Below are 15041 nucleotides of genomic sequence, written 5' to 3'. Positions count from 1 at the left end.
GCTGTTTTTTCGTTGGACGATCCACTTTGGCCGTCAGCTGGCTGATAAAACCTTTACGTGTTGTTTCCAATTTCGACACGTATCGGCTGCCTGTGTTCGGTGCCGGCCGACCTATTAATTCACGTTTAAGCTGCTTCCTGTTAGAGTTTCGCTCTAACGCATGTAGCCACAAGCGCATAATATTGAGCACAAAACAAAGACGACGTAGATATTCAAGAAAAAAGTCCAATTAAGATATCTACCGCGAAAGAATAACTTTGTTTTCAAAACCAAAACTTCCGCAATATCAACACCATGCGTGACCAGATGTTTGGTAGTGGTTCGAGTTTCTTTTGTACTTCTCTGTATAACGCATCAAACGTAATTGCGAACATTATGTTGGCTATAAACATAACCATAACAATTATAACAATTACTTCTCGGTCACACCATCCTCCGAGAGCGGCATGGCATACAAAGAAGCGCTAAGGTTCCACTTAAGTCGGCATTAATGCTCGACAAAAGATTAAGCTGTTACTGGTGTATTAAAAATTGGAATTATGGTAATAGAAAACATTACACGGTATGTAAAGGAGGCGCATAATAATTGTAATATGTAAAATCATAATTGACCAATGCCGGTCATTGACAAAATTGATCGACAATCGATGTCACTTTTTAAACGTCCAGCAGACAGGAACAAATTGTAAAATTAAAATGTGCAGATAAAGCCATCAAGTAAATTGTGTTTCAATGATGATCATTCATGATCGTTTATCATTATGAAATAATATTTAGGTGATGAAGCATTTTATTTCAATTGAATACGTGACTTTGAATTCAAAAACTATAAAACATAATTTTAAAAATTAATTCTAATTACTTAAACTCATTTGCACACAGATTCCCACAGTAATATTTTATAACTCTTCCCTCCACACAAATACAATGTAAAAGCACATACATCAGCATTATAATTTATCAGTAAGGCTGTTAGAGACAATATACTTGAACGCATATTTCTCCAAAATAGTTCAATCACACCGAACATATAAACGTAAACAGTACATAACATACTCTCTCGGTCGCTCGATCCAGCATTTGCCATGATTTATGATCCACAACGATCCAATATGTCTCAAACGCATTCTTTCCGTTCCGTTTTAAAATAATACAACTCTGTACATACCTTTTAACACCTTGGAACTATAGAATCGATCCGCTTTCTCTTGCACGCTGCCGCCTGCGCTATCGTTCGCAACTTAAACGTCCTCCGTCTCTCTTGTTCGCAAGGGAAGATGATGTTCCGCTTCCTTCTTAGGCTAGCAACAGCAAAAGCAGCGCCTCGTAATCCATGCCTTTGACCGTTGGCTGTCGTCGTTGCCCGTTGCCGGAGTCGGAGCGCTTTTGGGACGAAACTTTTACTTCGCTGCGAGAATTTAGATTAATTTTCTCCTCCTTGTTTCCGGAACTTTTCGGCCGATGGAGGCCTGATGGAGCAGCGCGCTATGGAGGGTTGTTGTTGGCGCTCTTACCACCCCCGCAACACGAACGGGCGAGTCGCCCTTTTTCCCTAGCTGCAGGCTGGGAGAGAGAGATAGGGGGAAGCTTTCCACACTACCCTCTCAACCAGTGCAGCCTTCACCAGCCTCACTTTCTCATGCACTTTTTTTGCCACCTCGTTCTGCGATACTTATCCCGAAATCGATAAAGCGAAAAGACCTTCCCGTTCACAGTCGGTGGAATGTGCCAACTTGTTTTCCTTCCGTGTGCCTTTTCGTTGCTGATTAAAACTTGAATGACATTGTCATCTTCCTTTCTGCACGCACACACAAGCGCACGTGAAACACACACGAAACACACGCACACATTTACATCCAAGAAAAGAAAAATGCAAATCCCGACCTAAAGCGAAGAAGAAGAACAGCTATTGCTTTTCTTCTGCGCGGGTGACACCACAACTTGCGCTAAATATTAAGACAAAATACCGAAGAAATGCTGATTTACTACCCTCCCTCTTCTCTTCCGCTTGTGCTGCCTTTTCCCTCTCGGTTTTTCTTTGCCTTCTCCAGCAGGCTCCTTCCTTTCGTTTTCCACTTCATACACTTTTTGCGAAAACCTTTTTCAAAAACTCGCTTCCTCCCAGCGCTTCTCACTTTTCTCGCTCGCTTGCTGCTTACTTTCAATCACGCTCCGCACACCTTCGCAATTGCCCCACCCACTCACTCTCACTTTTCTTTTTGCGATGCAATCGAACAATTTTGCTTCCCTCACTTCCGACCACTATTTGCTGCCAATTTTCCGGGATTCTTTTGCTTTACTCACTCACTCTCACTGAACACAAACTGCGCTTCTCGCTTCTTTTCAAAAAAACGCAAATTGCAAACTTTCGCAACTTAGAACACACACGCGGCTTCCGCCTTCACTTCGTATCTTGTTGTTAAAAGGTTTTTTTTGTTTGTTTGCTTTTCTGTTTGACAACCAGATAATTGTATCGCTTCAAGTATCCCTTTTTAACATCGAAAATGAAGAATGGAAGTGCTTTAAGTGCTGTGAAAAAAAAAAGATATAAAAGTGGATTAGTATAATTGTCAGTTTTGTGTTTTAATTTGTTGTTTAGAATAATAATAAATGCAAAATTGTAAGAATATTCCAATCAGAAGATTCAAACTTTACCACACTCCATGAAATATATAATTATTCGAGGAAAATCCTGTAAATTAAAATTACAGCAATATACCAGCAAACCAGGGTTATTTTAATATGCTTTAAACTTGTTCTATCATTGTGAAAGCTGGAATAGAACCACTATTGAGAATTTAATTGAGAAATGGTGAACTTATTTATCCTCGTTTTCTTCCCTTCTATGACATATTCTTTCTTGGTCAATCCTTTTTTGTGCTATTCAACACTTTAGCACTGTTCTCTTCTTCTTCTTCTTTGGCTCAACAACCGATGCCGGTCAAGGCCTGCCAACCCACTTGTGGGGTTGGCTTTCAGTGACTTATTGATTTCCCCCCATAGCAGGATAGTCAGTCCTACGTATGGCGGCACGGTCTATTTGGGGCTTGAACCCATGACGGGCATGTTGTTAAGTCGTACGAGTTGACGACTGTACCATGAGACCGGCTTTAGAACTGTTCTATAAAACCATATTTTATAAAATTTTAAATAATTGACAAACTATTTTATAAAATCAAAATTTTCCTCGGGAAAATTAAGAATAAAAACCAGATATAACAACAAATGTTATGCAACTGACTGTAAATACTCTGAAACACATACAACAAAAACCTTTTTCAACAAAATTTTTGTGTATTTTTGCTAAGCCAGTTTTTCTTATACAAAACATGCAAACTTTATCATTGTGGTTTTATGTGTGTATGTAAACAGCAGCACAAACTGCCAACAGCCGGAACGAGAGAAAAAAGTAGTAAATCAACTCCACCACATTCCTCTTTAAGCGTAAGTTTTACCTTTAAAAAAGAAACAAAAAGCTAAATAAGTGTGGATGGACAGAACTGATCCACAGTCGCACTTTTGGAAGTCGATGGTAGAAATAAACTTCACCGAGCAAGGAAGAGGAAACAGTACACCGAGCATAAAAAAAACTCCATCCGGGATGTTTCTGTATGTGTGCGTACGTGTGTCAGAGAAGCTGCGCTGAGTACGAAACATTTCCACAGGACATACAACGCTAGCAGAGAGCGCAGTGTGTGTGTGCCCGCTTGTGTTTGTGTGTTAGTTTTCGCAAAACTTCCCATCTATGCTGGCGCACAAAATGGATGTAAAAAACATACTGTTGGGAAGTCCTTTAACTTCTTTACAAAAGCTAAGAAGTGATTTAAATTTTCCTCAAACAAAAAAAAAAAAAACAACGAACAATTAAAAGCCAGTACAGCCAGAGTAAGTAAGATCGTTCTTCTTCGAGGGAGAAAAAAAAGCACAAAAAGGCCATCCCCCCCGCGAGGAGGCACGTTCATTCAGCGCACAGTCACCCAAACGCACACACACAACCGGATCCTACCCTTGTGCTAACCGAACCCTCCGTACCGACCGACCCCTCCCACTGGAAGGATAATAGACGTAAGAGCACGATGTCACACATTTTCTCGGAAATGTTCTTGCTCTTTCTTTCGCTCTTTCTTTCTCCTTCTCTCTCTCTCTAAGCACCATCTTCATCCTGGAGGAAGTTTTCCTGCCTGCCTTCGGGAGTTTCATCCACTGGCCGTTCCAGCGCAGCCATTTCCTTCACCCAAAGCAGTTCTCTCTCTCTCTCTCTCTCTCTCTCTCTCTCACACACTCTTTTCAAAAATGCACACAGCAAAGGAAGGGAGAAAAACCAAGGTGTTACAAAAAGAAACCCAGATACGAGCGGTTAATGTTGCCGGTGCGCGTAAAGAACGCGAAAGATAAAATGTTTGCGTACCCGTTCGCACGTAGTCGATTGATAGTGTTGTGTGAATGTATCGTTCAGAAATATAGATAAACGCTAAACGTTGCATAAACTTTTCGTGGTAGCATTAAAACACATTTTCCACATCCAATTCTGTGCTCAACACACGTTTCTATCATCCGTTTACCCGACACAAACACACTCACACACACATTTAAGCTTATATAATCAAGGGAGAGAATCATCTGCCACTCTCTTTCCTGCTGCACAGCATAAAACATACAATTTAGGTAGATGGCGGCGCGCACACGGCAACGTTGATGAACGAACCATGAAAAGCATAATGATGTTAGGAGGAGTCGAGCGCACAGTAGGCACCGGCGGTGCAGGAGCTGTACATATTTCCCTTTCGCTCATGCAATCCATCCGCCGATTCGTCGGGGCTTTCTGATCTTTCTGGTACGCTTATAACGAGGTCGCATTTTCCTTCTGCTAAATTATAATCCAAATACACACGTAAACACACGGATGTAAAACGTACAATTAGAAACAGAACATTATGATAGAATGTGCGTTTTGTTTCTCCGTTCTATCACTCATAGCATGGCGAGAGTGTTTCTCAATTCAGTTTGTAGTTCGATGCACCACTGCACTCGCTTTTTTAAATCCGGTGTGTATCCACGCAATCGTTCTTAAAAGCCAAACACGCACACACACACACTCTACCAGGTGCATAAAATTCCAGGTTTTTTTTCACGCGCAGGAAAGAGAGACCCCGCGAGCGTCAGTCAGAATAACGCGGTCCGTTTTACGCGCACACATTCAGAATCACGCTTTTCCCTTCCGTCAAGAAACAACCAACCAACACGAACGCGGGCGCGCACTAGAAATCTGCGCAAAGCTACACACACATACACACGAACGAACACACACGCGCACACAGCAGCACAACAAAACTTTCGGAGCTGAACAACGGCAGACAACGGTTTTGGGGGCGAAAAAAGGAACGGCAGCGCGGAGAGCACAGCAGAACGGTTGATTCGACGAGATGATTGCCCTCAGAATACACACTCACACAAATACACATACACACGCACGCACGCATACACCCATACAAACGCGCGCAGGGCCCGTTTGTTGATGTTTTATGGGAGAAAGAGCTTCCGAGAACTGTTAACAGAATTCTCTTCCCGTGTGCGCTCAAAAAGCGCGCACACGACCGAAACACACACACACACAGAGGCCAGCGCAAACTATTGCGGCAGGGCTTTTTTGGGTCTTGTGGGGTGGTGGTGGTATTGAATTTCCTCTGTGTGAAGCAGCAGCAGCACACCCCCTCTCACCCGGGAATGAAAACGTTTGCGGGAATTGGAAAGGGATGGCAAAAAGGGCCCCACAAAAAGACATTCTTTTTCGCCTCTTTCAAAGACGAGACGATTATTGTTCACTACCTAGGCCGAAGGGATTTGTTTTTTTCCTTTTGCCTGGGGATGGGAGGTGAAGGAGTAGACACCGTACAACAGAGCATGTGGAGCGCGCATTCCACACGGTAGAGAAAAAAAACGAGCGACTTCGAAGAATTTGTGTCCCCGCCGGGAGCAATAAGCACGTTTTTCGGTGGAATTACACACATGGACAGAAATATCCATTGGCAGCGTAGCCGCAATATGGTTCGAAAGAGAAAAAAAAGCTTCTCACACACCATCTCACGCGGGTGGCCAGGGTGGGAGGTGTACTAAAAAAGGGAGTGTTCGCTTTGGAGAGAAAAGGGAAAAGATTTCTCATCACAATTCTCACGCGCCTCAAATAGCTTCACACTAATTGAAAGAACCTTCCCCACATACACACACACACACACACACACACACAAGCTCACGTTTTTTCCTCGTGCGGTAGCCTCCCCCACCTTCCTTCTATTCACTTTCATCCACCCACCCGCTGGCTCTGCTCATTCTCCACAAACAAAAACTCATTCATAAGGGCGGCAGTTTTATCTCGCACACACAAACACACACACCCACATGTGCACATTGGACGTACGCTGTTCTCACACAGTCAAACACGGCAGCCACCCTTTACGGTCGTGTGTACGCTGTCTCGCTCTCGCCTATTGGCAGTGTTTTCTTGTTGTCTTTCCCTTCTCCGCAAAGAAGCGGAAGAAAGCTTCACTCGAGAGGGCTCGTGAGCAAGCGCTGTGTTTGTGTGTGTGTGTTGAGTGCGATAAAGCATGCAGTAGAGAGAGAGAGAGGAATGCGCATTCACGCACGCACGCACACTAATGCCCGTCTGCACACAGCCAGCCAAAGCACACATACACACTCGCACACACAGATGCACGAGTTCAATAGAAGAGCGGTGCACACAGCGCAAAGAGAAAAAGGGACCGAAAGAAGGGAAACTCTCCCGCTCGTTAACAAACATACACACACACAGACACACACAGACACACACACACACGTTGCTCTGCGCTACCACTCTCTCACACCCTTCTTTTCTCTTTCGCTCATTCTTCTTGTTGGTTTTCACCTTCTTTCTCTTGTCGTTCTTTGGGGTTAGATTCTGTGTGTGAAGCCGAGAGTACTTTTGACAGTTAAAAAGACACACACACACGCACACGCACACACACGGGGCAAAGCACACTTGGTTGCACGATTTAACTGCTTTTACTGCTGCGGGCGAAACATCACAAAACCAGCCCGGAATGGATGATGAGGTTGAAGGATGACGTTGTGACACAAATCCCGAATTGAGGAAAGAATAAAAACGAATCACCACACAACATCGTTCACACACCTCCTCCGACACAATCGATCATGGTTCCACGGTCTGTTCTTCTTCTGTTGGGTCGAAGGAAATCATTTTTCACTTGCACGGAAAATAGAGAAACAAGATCCGACGCCTCTCGATGTATACCCGACGGCAGTTGGCACGCAGGAGGAGCACGTGAGAATTATTTCACACACAAGCGCACACCGCCGGGAACGGTACATCCCACAGCACCGAAATTTCTATCTAATTTTACACACATTTGTTATCGGTACAGTCTGGGCCAGCCCTTTCGACTGCCGCCGACCGCCGACGACGCTCGATGATATCGCCCAGCGTGGCCAAGCGTGAGCAAACGACACTGAAACTACCCAGCGGACCGAAGGGCACTATGTGTGCATGTGTGTGTCGTTTTCACCTTGGAACCCGAGTGTGCATACACACACACAGCTTGTTTTTTGTGTGTTTTCTTCCACTGATGCTGCCCGCTTCGGCGAGGGCGGTCTGTTAGCTTTAAAAGCAGTTCCGAACAAGCGGTGGCCAGACCCGCGCTCTGTTAACAATCTAGCACGCACGCACACACACACACATACACACACATACACAAAAACGTTTCTAATCAGATTTCAACGCGGGTGAATTAAATTCCTCCTACCGAGAATGCGTTTTTATCCGCTGCTGCTGTCCGCTTATGGCAAGCCAAAATACTGCTGCTGCTGCTGCTGCTTCTGCTGAGGTGTGTGCTTGCTGTCGAAAAACACGAGCACCGGAGCAAGGACACGCGTGGACCCTTCCCCAACAGTGGCTCTGAGCAAACTGATGAGATTTCGAAAGAGAACGCCCGCTCGCAGCACGGCTTCTCGCACGGCACGGACTACACGAAAACCGGTCCAGCCTAGCGAATGCGAGAAGGAGAGAGAGAAGCAGTCAGAAAGAGAGAGAAAGAGAACAGGGGTGCACACCCTTGTATGCGTGCAGTGGGAAACAGGTAGAAAAGTGTGTTGTTTATTTACCAGAATGCCGAGCCCTTTTTGCTCGCTCTCGCTGCGCTTACGCTCTCCATTTGCATGTCTCTCTCTCACACTCTCTCTCTCTCGCTCTCCTTCTATCGCTCTCTAAATTGTTGACATTCTGTTTGCGGTCCTGTTCGTTCGTCTCGAATGCAAACTGCAGCTGTCTCGCTCAACGCCCTATCGTTTGCTCTCGCACCCGCAACTCCTTCCATCACTCTGCCCCTCTCTTTCCTGCGCTGCCTAAAATTGGAATCATTCAACTTGGCCGACAATAATGCTACAGGGGGGAAAAAAGCCACACCAACAAAAAATGCACACCACTGCACGAGTATTGTGAGGCAGCACGCGAGACTCACGTTGGGTTGCTCACGTACACGTTCTGCTGCTGCTGCTGCTGCTCCCGCGTTTCACCCGCGCGCACACACACCCAAACCCGATTTTCCCTTCTCTACCGCAAAACCCCACACTCCACACTGGCCCATGGAGACCTTACGTTTCAAGCTGTTCCAAGAATAGGAATCGGCATCGGAAAAGAAAAAAAGCAGGAAACCGCGGAGACGCTTTCCACATTTTTCTATCACCCAAAAGCATGCTCCGGCAGTGTTTTTCCAACGGATAGGAAAATGAAAATTAAAAGCGATTGGATTATCGTCACCATCGGAGCGGGGCTTGGCCCGCTGCGACCGCAGCCGTATCGAGCGGGCGGACGACCAGTGTCGTGGTTGGCTCAACGATTGTCAATTGAAAGAATTAGAGCAGACACGGCGTGCACAAGTACGGTTTTTCATATCGTCTTGCCAATATGGGATGTAGCAATGGGTCGTTCGTGAAAACCTACTCTCGTCGACAGTATCGGACAACCTTGGGGATTGCTTTATGCACAGTTTTCCTCGTGAGCATTAGTGAGAGCCCTATAAGAGCAACCGCGATGATGGCCGGTTTGGTTAGGCGACTCTGAGCAAAAAATAACCTCATTTTCACACACGGAAAAGACAGTAAAGCGCTATGTTTTAAACCGTTTCTATCATCGATTAGCTCATTTAATCGCATTGTTTAATACGGTGTACTTCAGCGATTCATTCTCGCTCTCGCACCACTCACTCACAGCTCAGCTTGCGTTTATACAGCATGTTCAACCTCCCGCTGATGCTTCTGTTTCGGCCGAATCGATCCGTCGTGGAACCCGTGATTCCCTCTTACGGTTCCGCGGCGGCAGTGGAGCAGTAGAGTTGGTAGGGAGAGGAGTTCCCTCGTAGAGAGAGAGAGAGAATGAAACCGAATAACCTTTAGGGCCGCACACCATTCAGCTTGCGCGAAACCCAATGGGCAAAGGCCCATCTGAAGATGGGTGCTGCTGCTGATGATGATGATGATGATATACGGCACCATAAACACAACCCGCAGCTTCCGCCCGCGTATGATGTGGGGCGTCCGTGACGGGTACGTGCTGGGTTTTTTTTCTCTTCTAACTAGCTTCTCCACCAACGTTGGCACCGTGCCGGAAATCGGATTAAATGGTCTTCAAGGGATGAGTCCATCTAGCAGCTGGAGGAATAGACTAGCTAGAAAAAAACACGCCTTTCTGTTATTGAAAAAAGGCGAAAAAAGCGGAACAACCTTTAAACAACGAGATAAATGGTCCGTTTCTATTAGGCGGCTTTTTGTGGAAGGGTTTTTTTTAAATAGTCCCCCATCCTCCAGTTTCATCCGCTGTCCAGTTTCGGCCAATGCTCAAAGCTGTGGGGGTAATTACAAATTAGTATTCGGGACGGGAAAATGTAAAACATTGTGAATAGTTTCGACTGCCATGCTCAGGTTAAATCACGCAATCATGATATCACGCTATAGCCGGGCGATAAGTTTTGAAAGAGGAGACTTTTTTGTGTTCGGTAGCACAAGAACAATTTGATGATGTAATGAAACAATTAGATGATTAGATAACACATATGATTCGTCTTTGGGCTCACATAGGGCAAAGACACCTGTTTTTATAAACTCGATACAATGAGGCGAGTTTTTACAGACACCTACGATGTATTATCAACAACAAGTTTTTCTATTTTCAGGGACTAACTAAGGCTTAACGTATTATTTTTTGGTAGTTTTATAAAGGTACAAAAATAAAAATTGAAATTTAGGTTCCAGCTCTTAGTTTATTAAATTAATCATTTGTTAAACATGATTTCCTATTCATTATTACACTCTTCATACCCTTTATCGTATTTTCTTTATCTATGCAAACGACCGTGTAAATTGTCAAACCAAAGATATACCATACACGAAGAGCTAAAATTTAGCTAAAAACATTATAATCCATTCAAGTATTTACTGCTTGGTCCATGAAACTTCAAACAGGTTAGCTTATTTTGTTATAAATATATCCTAAAGCACAGACAAATAAGGCATAAACTTAAACTAAGACATAGCATATTAAGGATGCTAAAACTTAAACTAAGACAAAAAGCAAAACTGAAGGAAATGTTTTCAGTCCTTATTGTAATCTAGAATATAGCGAGCAACTCAGAACGGCAAATAATTATTTAGGATATATATTTGTTCAATTTAAAGTTTTAGCTTTACTTGTGAATCATGAACCAACCGAGGTAATGGGGCTATTTTTTATAACGAAAATATTTTTTTTTTAGAATTTATACAGAGGAAATCTTTTTTGTTAATTTGTGATGGTTGTGAATAAGGTAAATTATTTTAAACATTTTTACAGGGGTTTCCAGGTCACTTTCGAATGTACATATTTTTATTCACCACCTCCAAGATGTTTTTCAACAGCTGTCAAATGGTCTATTTGCATCATAATAAAATTTGGGTCCCTACACACAATTTTCAACACACCAAAAATAACTGTCAAACTCAATTCAGCTTGAGAAGTGTTAAAAATCATTTGGAAGAACTGAAATAACATGCAAATGTAACATTTGACAGATGTTGAAAAATATCTCCCGATCAATGAAACATTTTGTAGACATTGGAAATTGACTCGGAATATCCTATATCTTCCTATAACTAAAGACACCATGGCTCTTCCATGCTTTAAAGGGAAAACTTAACTTTCGGCAGAGAACAATGATTTCCATTTGTTTTCATTCTATCAAATTGGCTGATTGGGAAACGCAACTGTTATCTTAATTGAATCAGAAAATGATTTTACTAGAACTTTTGTTGGATATTTAAAGAGAAAAATCTATTTTCTGTAAAACTTGAGTTCAAGCTGTCCAGATTAACAATCGATAAACGTTGGGTTTTTTACCAACAACGAATCCAACGATCGTTGAAACCGTACGCAATAGATTTCACGTTTTTCCGTCCGTAGTTTCTGGCCGCTGGTCCGTGGCACATTTTATTGTACACTTCGCTTCATCAACCGATCGAGAGCCATCCGGTAGCCGGTTGAGCGTAAATCTTGCTAGTTTCGGAGATTGCAATTAAATCACGATTCGCTTCTGTGCAGCTGCCAACAGGATATTTTTGCCGTCGGTAAAGCTGGAAAACCCTTCGCCCCAGCACCGGAAACCAAGCCCGACTGTCGAGCGACGGCAGGGACGAGTGGGTGGAAGTTTGGGATGAAACGGAGAGGGGCCGGGAAAATCGACCAGCACTTCGGAGGAAGAGATCGTGTCACGTTCGCTACTCCGGGCGCACGCGGGCTCACCAACACAACCAACCAGTCTGCCGTTGGATAACTTCCCTTCTGGAGGGAAAAGGGAGCGTTTTCGAACATCGAGCCTGTGAGCGTCGAAGGGATGTTTTCATGTTGCGTTTCATCCCTCAGCAACCGGAACAACAACACAATGCACACATACACTGGCACAACGCTGAGGATGAACCTGACACGCACACAGACGACGGATTGCTGTGTGCTCCGGCCCGTGCACGATGGTGACAGTTGGTGTGAGGATTTGTTTTTTTTTTGGTTTTTGCTTCGGTTGCCACTTTTTCTACTCCTCCAGCAGGATAATGTTCGGTGTTCGTATATTTTTCTCAGCCCTCCCGCTCTCGACACTGCTCCGTGCACAATCGATCCGACATTCATCCGGTTTGGCAAACGAGGATTTTGGCCTGTCGTCCTGGGAACGCGCGCGCATTTGTGTGTTTGTGTGTGTGGGCTGGTTGGGAGGTTGGTTGACATGTTTCCCTTAGTTTGGGGTCAGGAGGAGTGCAAGGAACGCAGCAAATAGGGAAGGTTTGAGTGCAATGAATGTGTAGCTTCTCTTAATAGCCCACACACAAGAGAGAGGAGTATGAGTTCGCCGAATATTTTACTATCGATGGTGTGTTAGATGGTGTAGTAGTACTAGTACGTAGTACTTAAGAAGTTCCGCGAATGTGAAAGGTCGATTACGGGCATAGTGGAAAGGAATTCATCGAAATTGTAACAGAATACCATGAATACCATGAGCTGTCTCCAGGTTCAAGGACATAGCATTAAAGTTTTCGTAGGAAGAGCTAGTCTTTCGGCGCCATTTACATTGATTGTTGTTGTGTGTTTAGTTAAATTTAGCAATTAACAACATGTCGTTCACAATAAATAATATATTATATAGCTTTAAGAATAACAATAAAAAATATGTATATAAAAATGAAATAAATTAATAAATTAAGAAACAACATCAGTATAATATTGATTCAATACACAAACTGGATAAACTCCTGTCATTTTTACATTAATCCTATCACTACATTTGTTTATTATTTACAGGGTTTACTAGTCCAATAAACAACTACGAAATGGTTACACATCTGCTGGTGTTAGCTACACTGTCCAATTTAATAACACAATTGTCATTTTCGATATAACTGTCAGATTTGGTATCGGTACACTACATCGCCCAAATAATCAAATAACACGGATAGTGGATTAAGCAGTGTGTTTTTTTTATCACAAATTGTTTATGTGTTTTGTAAATGCAATAATGTTTCGGTAAAACTTTGCCTTTTTTATTATGAATTTAAAGTTTGTGTAGGGAAAATATTTGAAATTTAACACGAGTTGAAACTCGTTATGACAATGTGTTCTCTTAACGGGGTTTTCTAATACCTTCTCCTCATCAGGCAATGCCACCTTTGCATTAAACTGTCATTTTCGAACAACATGGATATAGGACCAGCCAAATAAAAGGTTGCTGAGAGAGCTTGGTTTCCATTCCGGATTAATTGGGTAGCGTGATCCTCAGGCGTCCCTCAGGTCAGTATTTTAGGCCCATTGTTATTTTATTTATTTATCAACGACGTTGCAATGGCATTGACTGAGTGTCCTGTGCTCTTTTATGCTGACGGTTGAAAAATGTATTACACAGTAAGATCTGCTAATGATTGTCATGATCAGTGTTGCGAACGGTGATAGTCGTCGACATAAAATTTTACAAAATTATACTTTTTGAAGCATCGCATTCTAGGTTCACGTTTTCATTCGACAATCACGGAAAAAAATATCATTTGACACGATGATATTTTTCTGCTACATTCATTTGACTTTTTGATTTTGCCGTACTTCAAGTGAACTAGATCTTCTTCAAAAATGGGTCCTTTTTCGTGTTTTCGCGTGAATTTCTATACTGCTGGTTGACTGAATGAAAATATCAAGTGGTATGATAGCTAAGTATCAGTAAATGCACGATTAAGCAGTTTTTCTTTTTGCAATCATGCCATCGCAAAAGCATTGATTGTTATTGCACAAATAATTGTCGCCCTTGGAAAGTCGTGTCATGGTAAACATGAATATCGTGATCATAAAATGATTTTGATAGCCGCTTACTGCGAATATCATAAAAAAAGGTCGACAATTAACAACACTGGTTATGATTTACAAAATTTTATTTCTGCCTTTTATTCGTGATGTGATGTATGATGTGAAATTGTTTGTCAATCATGGTCAGTAAATGTACAGTTATTTCATTCACTCGTCCTAGTGCTCCAATAACGTTTGCATATTGTAATTCTGGCAAACCTCTACCACGATCTGAGACAGTAAAGGATTTAGGCGTCTTACTTGACAATAAACTTTGTTTGGAAAAACATGTTGCAACTCGGTAATAACTAGGGCTAACAGGACGCTAGGTAGTATTCTAAGGACAAGCAGAATGTTCACACTCATTGCATTAAAACAGCTTCCGTGGAGAAACACTGATAGCATTCCACCATATAAAACTCGCTGTCAGCTTTTAGGTTTGCAAACATTATACAACCGAAGACTAGTCGCTCAGTGCATGTTTGTTTTAAAAGTACTGACTAATTCACATAGATGCACCTTGATTGTTGCCTCTTGGCAATATGTACGTCCCAAGTAGAAGTTTAAGAAACAGACAATTTGTGCTAGGGATGATGATGTTTGATGTTCAAAACTTTTAATGACTGTTCGAGAATAATTGACTTGTTCTTTGATGTTACCATATGTTTGTGACGCTTAAATGAATTAGATCTGGAACGTTTAGTTACAGGGCTCTTAGTCTTTAAGTGATGTATGTAGGCCACGGAGACCAGATACTTTATCACATCATACACTATAAAGGATACACGGATAAACAACGTTCCACTATATTCAATATTGTTCTAGATTAGTACTTATTGTTCTGCTATCTTCGAAAATAATTACGTCTGGGATTTATTGTACCTTTACGTGTGTTAAGTATTCATTATTTTACATTTCGATTTATAAAAAAGGTAAAATAAAATCCCCAACAAAATTTCAGTTACAATCTTTTCCCAAAAAACGTCAAACACTTTAAGCTTTTATTTTCACTTTCCTAGCGGGTTCACTTTCCATCCACCTTCTCGTCTTTCCGGGTGGATACCATCTTGATTCCCATTAAAATTTCATCATCATCATCATCCTTTCCTGGCACAGAGGAAGAAGGGGCAAAAAAAACAAGTAA

The 15041-nt window shown here is 42.6% G+C and overlaps 1 long non-coding RNA gene across 1 annotated transcript in view; it reads right to left on the bottom strand.

Annotated features, from left to right (window-relative positions):
• Positions 1-7945, bottom strand: part of LOC121600604 — a 62968-nt gene extending 55023 nt beyond the window's left edge. The window contains exons 1-2 of the long non-coding RNA XR_006005849.1: positions 7797-7945; positions 1169-2529 (exon numbers count right to left, since the gene is read on the bottom strand). This is a non-coding gene — a long non-coding RNA (uncharacterized LOC121600604). The remainder of the gene's footprint in view (positions 1-1168; positions 2530-7796) is intronic.
• Between the last annotated feature and the right edge of the window lie 7096 nt (positions 7946-15041).

Source organism: Anopheles merus, chromosome 3L (genome assembly GCF_017562075.2).
Source record: "Anopheles merus strain MAF chromosome 3L, AmerM5.1, whole genome shotgun sequence".
In the NCBI taxonomy this organism is placed as follows: domain Eukaryota; kingdom Metazoa; phylum Arthropoda; class Insecta; order Diptera; family Culicidae; genus Anopheles; species Anopheles merus.
The sequence above is the reverse complement of the archived record's forward strand: the minus strand, read 5'-3'. Positions and strand labels throughout refer to the sequence as shown.